The sequence below is a fragment of the Carcharhinus amblyrhynchos genome, chromosome 16 (assembly GCF_965287045.1).
Source record: "Carcharhinus amblyrhynchos chromosome 16, sCarAmb.v2.hapA, whole genome shotgun sequence".
Classification (NCBI taxonomy): Eukaryota; Metazoa; Chordata; class Chondrichthyes; order Carcharhiniformes; family Carcharhinidae; genus Carcharhinus; species Carcharhinus amblyrhynchos.
In genome coordinates, this window is record NC_137339.1 from 7,303,324 (window position 1) to 7,320,008 (window position 16,685).

Sequence of the window (16,685 nt, forward strand, 5' to 3'; positions counted from 1 at the left end):
GGATTCTAACCTGTTTGCGTGCTCAGTTTGCTTTCTGCTTGGACTATGTGGCTTGTGGCCTCTTTACAGCTTTGATCCAAACATGGACTAAAGAGGTGAGTTCCAGAGATGACACTGAGTGACCTTGGCATCAGGGCAGCTTTTGGCCATGTGTGTCCTCAAGGAACCCTGGGAAAATTGAGGAGGAGGTTTCCAGTGGATGGAGTCATACCTGGCACACAGGAATATGGCTGGAAGCCAATCACCTCAGTCCTAGGACAAGGCTGCAGGAGTTCCCCACGATAGTGTCTAAGGCCCAGCCATCTTCAGCTGCTTCATCAATAACCTACCTCCATCATAGGGCCAGAAGTGGGGATGTTTGCTGATGATTGTTGATTGACACGTTCAACATTGTGCCCATCTTCCTTTGTGCCAGGTATGACTCCCAACCAGTGGAGAGATTTCCCCCTGATTCCCATTGACTCCTTGTTGCTGCACTCGGTCCAATGCTGCCTTGGGATAGCATGGTGGCACAATGGTTAGCACTGCTGCCTCACAGTGCCAGGGACCTGGGTTCAATTCCAGCCTAGGATCAATGTCTGTGTAAAGTTTGCACGTTCTCCCCCCGTCTGAGGGAGTTTCTCCTGGTTTCCACCCACAGTCCCAAGGTGTGTCGGTTAGATGGATTAGCCATGATAAAATGTGTGGAGTTACAGGGATAGGGCTGGGGGTGAGACGCTCTTTCAGGAGATTGATGTAGACTCGATGGGCCGAATGGCCTCCTGCAGTATTGGGATTCTCCGATTGGTGTTGAGGATGGTCACTCTCACCTCACCTCTGGAGTTCAGCTCTTTCGGACAACAGCTGGAATGAGTTCAGGAGTTGCGTTCCAGCAATGTGGAACCACAGGGACTGCAGCGGTCCAAGAAGGCGGCTCGCCATCACCTTCTCAAAGGCACTTGGTAATGGACAACCCTGACCTAGCCAGCGGCACCCACAACACAACACACGAACCAACACAAAGTGTGCTGCGCCTAGCTCTGACCAGGAAAGGCTGATTGGGGATAATTTCACCTCAATTGCTCTCCACGACCCCAGCGACTGCAGATTGTCTTTCTACATCCTTGCTTACCTACCTCTTTGACCACACTTTTATCTCCTCTTGTCTCAGCATCAGATTTTATATGTTAAGCTCCTTCATAAGTTCATAGGATATAGAGGCAGAATTAGGCCATCCTCCCCATCGAGTCCACTCTGCCATTCGATCATGGCTAATACGCTCCTAATCCCCATTTTCCTGCCTTCTCCCCATAACCCTTCAACCCATTACCAATTAACAATTTATCTAACTCCTCCTTAAATTTACTCACTGTCCCAGCATCCACCGCACTTTGGGCTAGCAAATTCTACAGTTCACAAACCCTTGGGAGAAGTGATTTCTCCTCAACTGTTGTAAATTTGCTATCCCTTATCCTAAGACTACGACCTCTCGCTCTAGAATGCCCCACAAGAGGAAGCATCCCCCCCCACGTCTATGTTATCCATACCTTTTATCATCTTGTAAACCTCAAGTTGATCTCCCCTCATTCTTCTAAATTCCAGACAGTTTAGGCTTAAGCCGTTCAATCTCTCTTCACACGATAAACCCCTCATCTCTGGAATCAATCCTCTGAACTGCCTCCAAAGCCATTACATGTTTCCTCAAACAAGGGAACCAAAACTGTGCACACTTGTGTAGTTGCAACAAAACTTCCTTACCTTCATATTCTGTTCCTTTTTGCGATAAATGCCAACATTTCTTTATTATCTGCCGTAACCGCACGTTAGTTTTCTGTGACACATCTGTGAAACATCTTGGGACGTTTTACTACTGGTACGTTACAGGTGCTATATAAATGCAAGTTGTTGGTTGTGGATTGATCCAGGATAGGTTCAATTCAGGTAGAAAAGTAAAGACAGGTCTTGCGGATGTTCTGGCCTGTGATCACTTCCAGGTAGCCACCATCAAACCAGCCAGTGAACCACCAAAATCATAGACTTCTAAAGCACGGAAGGCAGTTGTTGGGCCCAGCCACCATTTGTTAACCCTTTATCTTCATGCAATTGTGCATTTAGCTCCTCACTGTTTCTGGGAATTCTCTGGATTTACACATTAGTTTTCCATTAAACACAGCACAGTAAGTATAGTAATTAAGAATTGACTTGTTGTCACGATAATGTGACAATTGTTCATGCGTCAACCTCTCCAACTCAGGGAACAACTTTTTAAAAAGTTCCGTTTCATGTTTACAAATACTCTATTGTTGCGATAGTTTAAAATTCAATGTTTTTTTTGTACCTTCCCTGTTTCATAATCTAATCTTTCTTTCCCTCTCTTTATTTCTCTTCCCGTTCCACGTTTGACTCTAATTCACCCTATTTCCTTCCCTCTCATTCCTCTATTACTTTCTTGATCCCTAAATCTTGTGATTAGAGTGACGGACCACTGGTCTCAAATGCCCTTCTGCTGGCAACTCGGTGTCCGGATCACTAACAATCTGCCCTGGTCCCTCCCCACTGCCGCTATAGTTAAGAAAGCCCACCAACACCTCTACTTTCTCAGGAGACTAAGGAAATTGGGCATGTCAGCTACGACTCTCGCCAACTTTTCCAGATACACCATAGAAAGCATCCTTTCCGGATGTATCACAGCTTGGTATGGGCTCCTGCTCTGCCCAAGACTGCAAGAAACTACAAAGGGTCATGAACATAGCCCAGTCCATCACACAAACCAGCCTCCCATCCACTGACTCCGCCTACACATCCTGTTGCCTCGGCAAAGCAGCCAGCATAATTAAGGACCCTACGCACGTTCTCTCTTCCACCTTCTTCCATTGGGAAAAAGATACAAAAGTCTGAGGTCAGGTACCGACCGACTCAAGAACAGCTTCTTCCCTGCTGCCATCAGACTTTTGGATGGACCTACCTCGCATTAAGTTGACCTTTCTCTACACCTTAGCTATATCTGCACTCTATCCATTTTCTTCTTCTTTATGTACGGTATGTTCTGCCTGCACAGCACAAGAAACAATATTTTTCACTCTGTACTAATACATGTGACGGTAATAAATCAAATATGGTGAGAATCAGTGGCTGTGAGGCATTGCAGCAGCACCACCTCCTGGTTGTTTGCTGTAGAGCAGAGAGGCAGACTTTATTTATTGAACTGAGTGGCTGTGGGTCTGGAGTCACATGTAGGCCAGACCAGGTAAGGATGGCAGATTTCCTTCCCTAAAGGGGCATTGGTGAGGAGTCAGATGGGTTGTTTATACAATTGGTAATGGTTTTGTGGTTATCGAGACTAGCTGTTAATTCCAGATTTTATTAACTGGATTTAAATCCCACCAGCTGCCGTGGTGGGATTTGAACCCACGGCCACAGAATATTCAACCTGTGTCTCTGGATGCCTTATCTAGTTATGTTGCCATTCTGCCACCACCTTCCCTCTCACATCAACTGTAGTTTACTTGTGGTTAAATCATTAACTGAGGAACAGCACACACACACAGCAGACAGCTGGCTGTGATTCCCTGAAGATTCAGAGAATGTTAAACCACAACAGCAAACCCCTGTCAACTTCTGACCATCATCTTGTCGTTATCACCAGTCCCTTTATTGGTTTTAAAAAGATCAAATGGCTCTACGTCAACCAAATCTTGTGTTATTCAGGCAATTGAGCTGACCAGCCCCTCACCCGTGGCACGGTGACACAGTACTTAGCACTGCCGCCTCACAGCCCCAGAGAACCCAGATGCGGTTCCAGTAGCTGTCTGTGTAGAGTCTGCACATCCTCCCCGTGTCTGCATGGGTTTCCTCCAGGTGCTCCGGTTTCCTCCCACATTCCAAAGATACGTGAGTTAGGTGGATTGGTTCATGCTAATTTGTCCCTTAGTGTCCGAAGATGTGTAAGTTAGGTGTATTGACCGTGCCAAATTGCCCCTTAGTGACCAATGATGGTGTTGGTTAGATGGATTGGCCATGCTAAATTGCCCCTTAGTGACCAAAGATATGCAGGTTAGGTGGATTGACCATGCTAAATTGCCCCTTAGTGTCCAAAGATGTGCAGGTTGGGTGGATTGACCATGCTAAATTGCCCCTTAGTGTCCAAAGATGTGCAGGTTAGGTGGATTGACCATGCTAAATTGCCCCTTAGTGTCCAAAGATGTGCAGGTTAGGTGGATTGACCATGCTAAATTGCCCCTTAGTGACCAAAGATGTGCAGGTTGGGTGGATTGACCATGCTAAATTGCCCCTTAGTGGCCAAAGATGTGCAGGTTGGGTGGATTGACCATGCTAAATTGCCCCTTAGTGACCAAAGATGTGCAGGTTGGGTGGATTGACCATGTTAAATTGCTCTTTAGTGACCAAAGATGTGCAGGTTAGATGGATTGGCCGTGCTAAATTGCCTCTTAGTGTCCAAAGATGTGTCGGTGAGGTGGAGTGATCTTGCTAAATTGTCCCTTAGTGTCCAAAGAGGCACAGGTTAGTGGGGTAAATACCTGGAGTTATGGGGTCAGCCTGTGTATGAGTCGATGCAGACTTGATGGGCTGAATGGCCTCCGTCTGCACTGTAGGGATTCTATGGTATGATGAAAATCTCTCTTTTAGTGGGTTGGGGGCGGGGGTGGAGGTGCGAGTTGTTTTGTAACATTAACATAAAAATCCGAAGAAAGCTGGAGGTGGGGCGGGTGGCGGAGTGGGGAGGGGGGGGGTGGAGGCGGGGGGGGAGGTGGAATTAAATCATCCCAGAAAAGCTGTGAATTTTGAAAGATCGGTCTTTATTTTTAACACAAGCAGGAAGCAAGACTTTGACAACTCACAATTATTTAGATCGTTCACCCACCACTTTAATGAGCAGAAATGGCAGTTCTGAGAATAAAGCAATAAGTTTCCATGGTCACAAAACACCCTCCAGGTATTTTAGCAGCAATACCGTCGATGCAATATTTATGAATGGATTCTGTGCAGTTAAATGTCAACTGCTAAAATTACTGTTCAGCGTGGTTGGTGCCTCAGTGTTACAAAGCACAAATATAATAAAATATGATAAATATAAACTTGTTAGTGTTAAATTTTAATTTCACAGCGTGTGCTGAATAGTTATTTACTCTCTCCGGAGGTAGTCTTGTTGTTAACAACGCCCCTTCATTAGTGTCACAGGTAGGCTGGCCTTAACACCTCAATGGAGTTGCTGTCAAAACGCCCTTCCATACCCACCGTTTGAGTGACAGGTGAGAAGCCCAGCGGGCGGAATCTTACAGCCTCGCTCCTCCCGAAACCCGCCCGAGGGTAATCGACCTTTCCGTGGTCCGCCCGCCCCCTCACCCTCTCCGATTCCCGCGGTGGGCTGGATGGTAAAATCCCGGCCCCTACGCATTAGCCTCTGGTTGTAAAACGTAGAAACTGGAAGCAGGAGTGGGCCATTCAGCCCTTCAAGCCTGCCCCACCATTCATTATGATCTTGGCTGATCATCGAATTCAATATCCTGATTCCCTCCCCTTCCCCACCCGCCCCCCCCCCCAATCCCCATAATCCTTGATCCCATTAGCCCTAAGAGCTATTCAACGTTGTAATCCCCTAACACCCCCTCCACCCACCCACCCACCAAATCCAAGGGAGGAGCGAGGCTGTAAGATTCCAGCCGCTGGGCTTCTCACCTGTCACTCAAACAGTGGATATTGAAGGGCATTTTCACAGCAACTCCATTGCGGCGTTAATGCCAGCCTACTTGTGACACTAACAAAGGGCGTTGTTAACAACAAGACTACCTCCGGAGAGAGTAAATAACTATTCAGCACACGCTGTGAAATTAAAATTTAACACTAACAAGTTTATATTTATCATATTTTATCCCTTTATCTTCTTAAAATCAGATAATGTCTTTGGCCTCAGCTACTTTCTGTGGTGGTGAATTCCATACATTCACCACCCTCTGGGTGAAGGAAATTCTTCTCGTCTCCGTCCCTTGTCCTTAAATTATGACCCATTTTTATTTCACCAACTCACCAATGGAGCATCCCACCCAGAGGTAGCTAAATGACCACAGGCTTCCTTCCTTGTCCTAATGCACTAAATCTGGGTTGTAGCATTAGCCCAGCACAACTTTATGACCACAAATTATTTGCACGCCTTACTAATAGTCACACTGTAACTGATGTGGACCCCTGTTTATAGGCAACCAGTTCTGCCAAAATAGTTGCTAATAAACTGCTTTCCTATAAGAGTATCCATTACTTCAAGGCACACAGGACATGGGTAGAGGCTGAAACAGAGGAAGTGACTGACTTACAAGTGCAGCCTACATCTCACAGATCTTCCCTATATAATAGAGAACTCTACATTCCAACACAAAACAGGTTCCATTTCATTCCACAAGTGTTCTGCCTGAAGGCAGGTGACTGGGTTCATCACCTTTGTCCTGAGCCATTTTCTTGGCAGTTTTTGTCTGTGTTGGTTTGCCGTTGCCTTCCCCTCTCAGAGGCAGGACGAAGAGGCAGTCTACCTCAGCCGGAACTGGAATCTAACCCACGCTAGCCCTCTGGTCCAGTGAGCAAGCCGACATCTGCACAAAAGAGATAAGCCATTAACGACTTGTCTTCTGTCAGCTTCTGTGTGGTTCTGTTCCTCCCTTCTCTCAAACGGCATCTTCTCAAAGAGTAATAATCTCTCTCTGTACCATAACCTTTATTTAACCAGATGAGAACCCAGCAGCTAAAAGCACCAAATCCACCATGGCCCGCTCCCACCCCCCCCGACCACCCCACCCCCCCACTTCACAGGAGCTGTAGGCCTACCAGCAAAGTCATAAAAGTGAAGAGAGAGGGAGAGAGGAAGAGAGATTGAGTGAGAGAGCGAGTGAGAGAGCAAGTGAGAGAGTGAGTGAGAGAGCGAGCGAGAGAGAGAATGAGAAAGTGAGTGAGACAGCAAGTGAGAGAGGGTGAGAGAGTGAGTGAGAATGAGTAGAGAGTGAATGAGAGAGCGAGTGAGATAGTGAGTGACAGTGAGAGAGAATGAGTAAGAGTGAGTGAGAGAGAGTGTGAGAGTGAGAGCGAGCGAGTGAGTGAGAGCAAGTGAATGAGTGAGTGAGAGTGAGTGAGTGAGTGAGAGAGCGATGAGTGAGAGCAAGTGAATGAGTGAGTGTGAGTGAGTGAGAGAGCGAGTGAGTGAGAGCAAGTGAGTGAGAGAGTGTGAGCGAGTGAAAGAGTGAGAGCGCAAGTAGAGAGAGTGAATGAGAGAGTGAGTAGTGAGAGCGAGTAGAGAGAGCGAGTAGAGAGAGCGAGCCAGTAATTTCTCCGCACCAACACTCACTCCCTGCTGCCTTTCTATTTCAGTTGAGACCTGCTTTAGAAACCTTTAATATGGATAATCCAGTGAAGAGAGAGAGAAGTTCTGTGCATCAACCCAGTACAATCCTGCCAACACAACCAGTAAACAGTTTTGCTATTTTTAAATGACTGCTAAAATTTCACACAAAACCATACCTCAGTCTAGAGTAAGTTTGAGAAAAGCATCTTACTGACAAAATACATCTTATGTAGCAAAATTGCAACTACTGATTAGATTTGATTTTGATTTGATTTGGTTCATTATTGTCACACATATTAACATACAGTGAAAAGTATTCTTTCCTGCGCGCAATACAGACAAAGCATACCGTTCATAGAGAACGAAAGGAGAGGGTACAGAATGTAGTGTTACAGTCATAGCTAGGGTGTAGAGAAAGGTCAACTTAATCCAAGGTAAGCCCATTCAAAAGTCTGACGGCAGCAGGGAAGAAGCTGTTCTTGAGTCAGTTGGTACGTCAACTCAAAACTCCTCATCGAGGCCTTCAGTGTCATTTTCTTGGCAGTTTTTGTCTGTGTTGGTTTGCCATTGCCTTCCCCTCTCAGAGGCAGGGCAAAGAGGCAGAGCCCAAGTCTACCTCAGCCAGAACTGGAATCTAACCCATGCTGGCCCTCTAGTCCAGTGAGCTAGGTGGCACAGTGCAGTGCAGTTCTTTATATAACTTCAACTCATATATATTTTATCACAATAGGGGCAGCACGGTGGCACAGTGGTTAGCATTGCTGCCTCACAGCACCAGGGACCTGGGTTTGATTCCCATCTTGGGTCACTGTCTACGTGGAGTCTGCACATTCTCCATGTCTGCATGAGTTTCCTCCAGGGGCTCCAGTTTCCTCCCACACTCCAAAGACGTGCAGGTTAGGTGGATTGGCCACGCTAAGTTCTCCCTCAGTGTACCCGAACAGGCGCCGGAGTGTGGCGACTAGGGGATTTTCACAGTAATTGCAGTGTTAATGTAAGCCGACTTGTGAAACTAATAAATAAATTTAACCTTAACCAACACAAGAGAACACTCCAGCCTCAAGCTGTCCTTTGAATCCTCCCAATGGTCAGAGAGTGTCACCCATTTTGGCTAGACGACCAGCCAGACTCAGTCTAGACTTTCCATCAGCAAGAAGGGCAAATAACCAAAAGGCTTAGATATGAAAGATTGGAGAGGAATTGAGGACTAATTCTGTCACCAGCAGGATAGCAGGGTATGAGGGTGTCTGGAACTCAGTACTTGAAAACAAAAACCCTCGCTGCGTTTAAGAAGCTTTTTATCCTGCATTCGAAGTACCAGAATCACGTGGTTTGTGGGTCAAAAAACAGAGGGTAGGCCAAAAACATTAGATCTGACAGTATCTGAGGAGAGGGAATAGAGCCAATGTTTCGAGTCCAACCCAGTTCAATTCTCTCTCCACAGATGCTGTCAGACCCGCTGAGATTTTCCAGCAGTTTCCCTTTTTGTTTCAGATTCCAGAATCCGCAGTACTTTCCTTTTAACTAGAAGACAGGATTGGATTAAATAGCTCTTCTTGTTGGCTGGCATGGTTACAATGTGCCGAGTAGCCTCCTTCTTTGCTGTAAACTTTTCTGTGTTTCTAACAACACCACCAAAAATACGTTCAAAAAATGGTGCGACAAGCAAGCTATATATGGTGCGTTCAACAGCACCAGTTTGTTTGTATCGTAACCAGATTTTTGGATTGCTATTTAGACTCAACTTATTGAATTGAACAGATGCCCAGCACATTCCTGGCACAATAAAAACAACAGAATTTAAGGAGGTGATATGAATCATCCCTGAGGCAGCTAAAATTAGAGCAGTTTTTCTACAACCTCCTCCGTCCCCCAGCTCCCCAGTTTGACTTGGGCTGTCAGCTGAAATTATGGTCCAGACAGCACGACCCACTGAATGTGGCCGTTCTGTAACACCAGCTTTCACAACTGTGGTTGTCACACAACCGACCCTCACTATCACAGCCAGCCTGACTCCAACTTAGTCCAAGAGGTAACTCGGGGGGTGGAATGCGTTTGCTGTTCCTTATCAACTTCACTGGAAGCTTCCCAAAGCAAAGATCGGGAAGTTGGTCTTTATTAAAAGTCAGTTTTTTTTTTCCCAAGTTTATTTATTAGTGTCACGAGCAGGCTTACATTCACACTACCGTGAAGGTGCTGTGAAAATCCCCTACTTGCCGCACTCTGGCGCCTGTGTTCGGGTACACTGAGGGAGAATTTAGCATGGCCAATGCACCTAACCAGCATGTCATTCAGATTGTGTGTGTGTGTGTGTGTTGGGGGGGCCAGTGGGGGGGGAAACCAAACTGAATGGAATCCAAGTATAGGCTAAAGCCCGCAACGGTAAATTGTGCACGGTGGCACAGTGGTGAGCACTGCGGCTTCGCAGCACTAGGGACCCAGGTTCGATTCCCGGCTTGGCTTATTGCCTGTGGGGAGTTTGCATATTCCCCCCGTGTCTGTGTGGATTTCCTCCGGGTACTCCGATTTCCTCTCGTGGTCCAAAAAATATGCAGGTTAGATGAATTGGCCATGCTAAATTCTCCCTCAGTGCACCCAAACAGGTGCCAGAGTGTGGCAACGAGGGGATTTTCACAGAAACTTCATTGCAGTGTTAATGTAAGCCTACTTGTGACCCTAATGAATAAATAAACTTAAATTAAAAGACTGGCAGAGCATGTGTTTGCTCACACAGTGAGTTCCTAATGTAGGTGTACTGCAGGAGAAGCACTGAGCACAACCCTTTGTCTTGTTAGAGAAAGGCCAAAGCTCCAGGCAGACTTTATCGCCTCCTCATGGAACTACTTGGCCACTGCTGCAGCTGCAGATCCAATGGTGTTCCTTCCAAGATGATGGTCCAGTAGCCGTGGCCATTTTGTATGCCAAAACTGAGCTCAAAGTTTTTGTAGGGTCATAGTGGCGAGGGATCTGGGACAAGGGTAACAGGTTACAGAGCCTAAAGAGAAAATGCTGGAAAATCTCAGCAGGTCTGGCAGCATCTGTAAGGAGAGAAACGAGCTGACGGTTCGAGTCCAGATGACTTGCATTAAATTGATCTTTCTCTGCACCCTAGCTATGACTGTAACACTAAATTCTGCCCCCTCTCCTTTCCTTCTCTATGAATGGTATGCTTTGTCTGTATAGCGCGCAAGAAACAATTACTTTTCACTGTATACTAACTAATACATGTGACAATAATAAATCAAATCAAATCAGATCAAAACCTTCCAGCATTTTCTCTTTTGGTTTCAGACTCCAGCATCTGTAGTAATTTGCTTTTATCCAGGCTGCAGATCCTATTGTATTGTTGTACGGGGTAGTGAGGGGGGGTCTCCAAATAACCCCCCTGCTTTGGAGAACCTGCTTGCCACCCTCAATCCTCAGCTTGACCCCATTGGTGGGTCCAGGCCACACCAGTGTCCAGCGATGGCTCGCACACAATGAGATATTGGGATTGGTCGATGTTCGGATTCCCTGTCCAAAATGGGAAAATCTCACCCTTTGAGGTGGGGCTGTGAAAGGTTGTGAGACCCAACCGTGGAGATAGATTCTCCTCTTTTACTCTTATCAAAGACGTCAATGCCACTGTAACGAACTTAATCAGGCAACTGAGGTTGGTCTGCTTGGATATGAACAACCCAGCATGGGAAACAGGCCCTTCGGCCCAACGAGCCCGCACCGCCATCTTAACAAAGCATTTTACTACACCTACCTTGCCCCGTGTGTATGAGTATGGCACCCCCATTGGAAACCAGATTCAGGGGGGAATAGTTTAGGGACAATTTGTTACACCAATCAGCCTAATAGCACGTCTTTGGGGTGTGGGAGGAAACTGGAGCACCCAGAGGAAACCCACGCAACCACAGGGAGAATGCGCAAACTCCCACAGACACAGGCCCAAATCCACGTATCTGCACAGCTAGCAGTGATCGTCACTGAGCTGTCGTGGTGCCCGTCTGCTGGTCCAGGATTAAGCACACACAACGACGCAAAGTACTAGGCCACTCTCGAAACATCCAAGCGCAGCCCACGCACGACCCACCGTGTGCATGCCCCTCGTTAGACAACAAGGTGGACCGACACACCTGCGGATTAAAAGAGACAAAACATTAACATGTAGTATTACATTTCCAGTATCGTCCTGAGGCTCTGATCCTTTTTAAAACCATCTCAAAGAACAAAGAACAAAATCAGCCTGGGAAACAGGCCCTTCGGCCCAACGAGCCCGCGCCGCCATCTCAACACCACCAGTCCCCCTCTCCCCCCACGACCCCTGTCTAATGTTTTATGGCCATCCAGATTGAGGGAATCTGATTTAGGGACAATTTATTCCTGCCAATCAGCCTAACAGCACATCTTTGGGGTGTGGGAGGAAACCGGAGCACCCGGAGAAAACCCATGCAAGCACGGGGAGAATGCGCAAACTCCCACAGACACCGGCCCAAATCCATGTGCCTGCACAGCAATCAGCGATAGTCACTGAGCTGTCGTCTTGCCCAGCATCTGGTCCAGTTTAGGCACACACTAACGACATGAAGCACTAGGCCAATCTTGAACAACCAAGAGCAGCCCCAGTACGACCCATCGCGTGTATGCCCCTTGTTGGACACGAGGTGGACCGACTTATAACCCTCCATCCCTGTTTCACTCATGTGCCTATCTAAGTAAACCTTAAACAAGTCCAGCGTGCCGGCCTCCACCACCTTACTTGGTAGCGCATTCCATACCCCCATGACCTTCTGTGTGAAAAACCTCCCTCTAGTATCCAAATTATACTTCTCCCCCCTCACCCTAAGCTCGTGACCCCTCGTGATATTTGTCTCCAATCTAGGAAAAAACCTGCCACTGTTGACTCTATCTATACCCTTCATTATTTTATACACCTCTATCAGATCCCCCCTTAATCTCCGTCTTTCTAAGGAAAAGAGCCCCAGTTTACCCAATCTTTCCTCATAACCCAGTCTTTCCATACCAGGCAGCATCCTGGTAAACCTCCTCTGCACTCTCTCCAGGGTCTCCACGCCTTACTGAAATCCATATAGATGACATCAACGGCTCGCCCATCGTCAACCGTTTTCGTCACCTCCTCAAAAAATTCTACCAGATTCGTAAGGCAAGACCTCCCCTGAACTAAGCCATGTTGCGTATCCCTAATCGGATCGCAACGCTCCAAATACTTATACATCCTATCCCTAAGAATTTTTTCCAACGATTTTCCTACCACTGATGTCAAACTTACTGGCCTATAATTACCAGGGTTATCCCTACTGCCCTTTTTAAACAGCGGTACCACATTAGCTATCCTCCAGTCCTCTGGGACCTCACCTGTGTCCAAAGAAGAGACAAAGATTTGCGTCAGAGGCCCAGCAATTTCATCTTTCACCTCCCTAAGCAGCCTGGGATAAATGCCTCAATCCCATGAAGAATCAATCCCTCAAACACTTGTCTCTGCGGAGACAGTTGCACACTTAGTCAATCTGTGACTTAGTCAACCACGCCATCTTGTTACCGTGGCAACGGGCCCTTTTCTGAATAAAGTACACACTTCCTAATGTGACAACACTCGGGGAAATTTTAACCTAACCCGCTACGGGCATGGAGTGGGCTGGAATGGACTGTTTTACGCTGCACCTTTCTACACTCTGTCAATGCCAGCAATCAGTCAGGGCACTAACCACGGTGCTGCAGACAAATCTACCCACTTGTGAACTGAACTTTAGTCGCAATTGACACTCAAGCACACCTCATGGCTCACGATCAGCGAGATCCAAAGCAAATTTGCGAAATCGCGCCCGTACACGTGTGGAGAAGTTGCTGCGCTTGGAGGTGAGGGGAGTGCTTGTGCGACTGCAACCTAACCAACCACTTCCACTGGTTCCTTTCATCCGAGTCAGGCAATGCTGTGGCCTACTAAAGTTTCAACATTTGAAAAAGGCTCCCACTTCCTGGAACCAGGAGTTGTTTCACTTTTTCTTTCTTGTGAATGATTATGCTTCTCTGTTTTGGCCACACATCACTCCCTAATTCCTCAGATAAGGCTCATTTGTCATCCCTCGGTGTGCTCCTGGAGTGAGAAGGTGAGGTAGGTGTCCTGCAATCTTACTTGGGTGTAAATTCTCTGTTTCTGAGACCTGTTTATATTTTGGGACAGGAGAGGGAAGTGGTGGGGGGGAGAGAATAAGTTGCTTCCTGCTCCCTGTATTTGTTGAAGGTTTCTATAAGGGTGGCAGTAATATGTGCTGACAATCGGGTGACATAACTGTATCTCTTTTTTTTAATGTGAATGCATTGCACTGTTGAATTGATCGTGGCAGTGTGAATATGCGTGTGGCTTGTTAGTAAAACTGCAAGTCAGTTTGCAATCTGATTTCCTCACATCTCCTAAACAAACAATGTGAATTCTCCAGGCACTGGCTCTCACACTGTTATTTACAAGCTCCAGTTGCCTTTATTATTAATTCCCTACAGTTTATCACAGAATCCCGACACAGTGCCAGAGGGAGGCCATTCAGCCCATCGGGTCTGCACCGACCACAATCCCACCCAGGCCCAATCCCCACAAACCCTCAAATGTACCCTGCTAGTTCCACCCCCCCCTCCGACGTTAGGATTGATTTAGCACGGCCAGTCAACCTAACCCGCACATCTTGGGCTGTAGGAGGAAACCGGAGGGGGGGACACCCGGGGGAAGCCCACGCAGACGTGGGGCGAAAGTGCAGGCCATGACCGGGAATTGAACCCGGATCCCTGGCACCATGAGAGCGGCGGTGCTAACCGCTGTGCCACTGCGCTGCCCTTACTTGCTCTGAGGTCCGTCTGTAGCACTCTTACAGTCATCCCTGTTGTTGAAAAGGTTCAGTTTGGATCCCAGCACGGAGATTCAGGAACAATGGGTAGCACGGTGGCACAGTGGTAAGCGTTGCTGCCCCACAGTGCCACAGACCCAGGTTCCGTCTGGCCTCGGGTGACTGTCTGCACGTTTGCACGTTCTCCCCGTGTCTGCATGGGTTTCCTCCGGGTGCTCTGGTTTGCACCTGCAGTCCATAGATGTGAAGGTTAGGTGGATTGGCTGTGCTGCCAGAGGAGGTGGCGGAAGCGGGCACGTTAGCGATATTTAAGAGGCATCTGGATGAGTATGTGAACAGGAAGGAAATAGAGGGATATGGACTGAGTAAGGGTATTATGATCACCGCTGGCTTGGAGGGCTGAAGGATCTGTCCCTGTGTGCTGTACTTTTCCTTGTTCTTTGCTTGGGGTGGCACAGCGCGGTTCGCACTGCTGCCTCACAGTGCCAGGCACCCGGGTTCAATTCTGGCCTCCAGTCACTGTCTGCGTGGAGTCTGCACATTCTCCCCGTGTCTGCGTGGGCTTCCTCTCGGTGCTCCGGTTTCCTCCAAATATGTGCAGGTTAGGTGGATTGGCCATGATTAATTGCCCCTTAATGTCAGGGCGACTGGGGGAGTAAATATGTGGGCTTACGGGGATAGGACAGGACTTGGGTAGGATTGCTATGGTGCAGGCTCGATGGACCATTCAGCCTCCTTCTGCACGATAGATTCTATGATTCTAAATTGTCAAGGGAATTAGCAGGGTAAATATGTGGGGTTACGGGGGTAAGGCCTGCGTGGGATTGTTGTCGGTACAGATGGGCCCAATGGCCTTCTTCCGCACTATAGGGATTCGATGAGTCTATGAAATCTAACCCTTAAAAGATTAATGGTTTTGGAAAGAAAGATGGATACAGAGGGAGAAGCTAAGAGTTTGTTCAGCTAGATCATGGGAGTTCTGCACTCAACTCCAGTTACCCATCCTTGTACCCAACAAAAACCTTTTGTCTCAGTCTAGAAAGCTTCATTTGGCCTCCAGTATCCAGAGCCAATTGGGAAAGGGATTTTTCTCTCCTTTTTGTCGAAAAATGCTTCGTGAATTATTTTCCCCCGGTGACTGATTTTAAGGTTACAGCTCTTGATTGGGTGGCACGGTGGCGCAGTGGTTAGCACTGCTGCCTCACAGTGCCAGCGACCCGGGTTCGATTCCCGGCTTGGGTCGCTGTCTGTGCGGAGTCTGCACGTTCTCCCCATGTCTCCGTGGGTTTCCTCCGGGTGCTCCAGTTTCCTCCCACAGTCCGAAAGACGTGCTGGTTAGGGTGCATTGGCCGTGCTAAATTCTCCCTCAGTGTACCCGAGCAGGCACCGGCGTGTGGCGACAAGGAGGTTTTCACAGTAACTTCATTGCAGTGTTAACGTAAACCTACTTGTGACACTGATATATATACTTCAAACCAATGGGGTGGGGTATGTGAGCAGCTGTCTAAATAAATGACTTGTCAAGTGTTGCGTTGAGTGCACTGACTCTTGTTTCGAAACTTGTGTTAATTGAGGTTGACGCTAATTGAAAGAGAATATAAACGCCAGGTTTCTAGGGAAAATGAAACTGGTTAACGCTGAACAAAGATACTGAGCTTTCCAAGTTCATGTCAAACAGGAATGTTGTGCAAGCAGGCTGAGAAAAATGAAGCCTGGATTCAGGAAATGGCAAGAGGAAAATATCAGATTGCTTTGGCTGTTTGCGTTACTCAAAGGAATTGAGTGACCGGACTTGACCACACAGGCTTGGCACTGAGGTTTCAGATAAAGGGAATTCTGGTGGACTGTGCTATCAACACCATTGGAAGCAGAGCTTTCCGCTGTTCTGGAGAAGTATGCCACTGTATTGAAGCTTGTACCTTGGAGCACGGGTTGTTTGGGAGATTCTGTCGGATGTGTTACAATGACAGAGAAAATCTTGGGAGTCATAAAGGGAAATATTGGACTTTTAAAAAGGTGCCAAGATGTTTAATTTTTTTAAATGGTTAAGAGCGGCCCAGTAGTTAGCACCGCTGCCTCACTGCGCTAGGGACCCGGGTTTGATTCCAGCCTTGGGCGACTTTGTGGAGTTTGCACATTCTCCCCGTGTCTGCGTGGGTTTCCCCCGGGTGCTCTGGTTTCCTCCCATACTCCGAAGATGTGTAGGTCAGGTGGATTTGGCCGTGCTAAATTGCCCCTTAGTGTCTGGGGATTAACAGGGTAACTATGTGGGGTCACGGGGATAGGGCCTGGGTGGGATTGTTGTCGGTGCAGGCTCGATGGGCCGAATGGCCTCCTTTTGCATTCTGCGGAGATTTGATTCTGTGAGATGAGACACCAGAGATGATTGATGAATGCCTCTTTAGCCACTGACGGAACGAATCATCGAATCGATTCGTCGAAGCCCTACAGTGGAGGAGGAGGCCATTTGACCCATCGAGTCTGCACCAACACCAATCCTATCCAGGCCCTAGCCC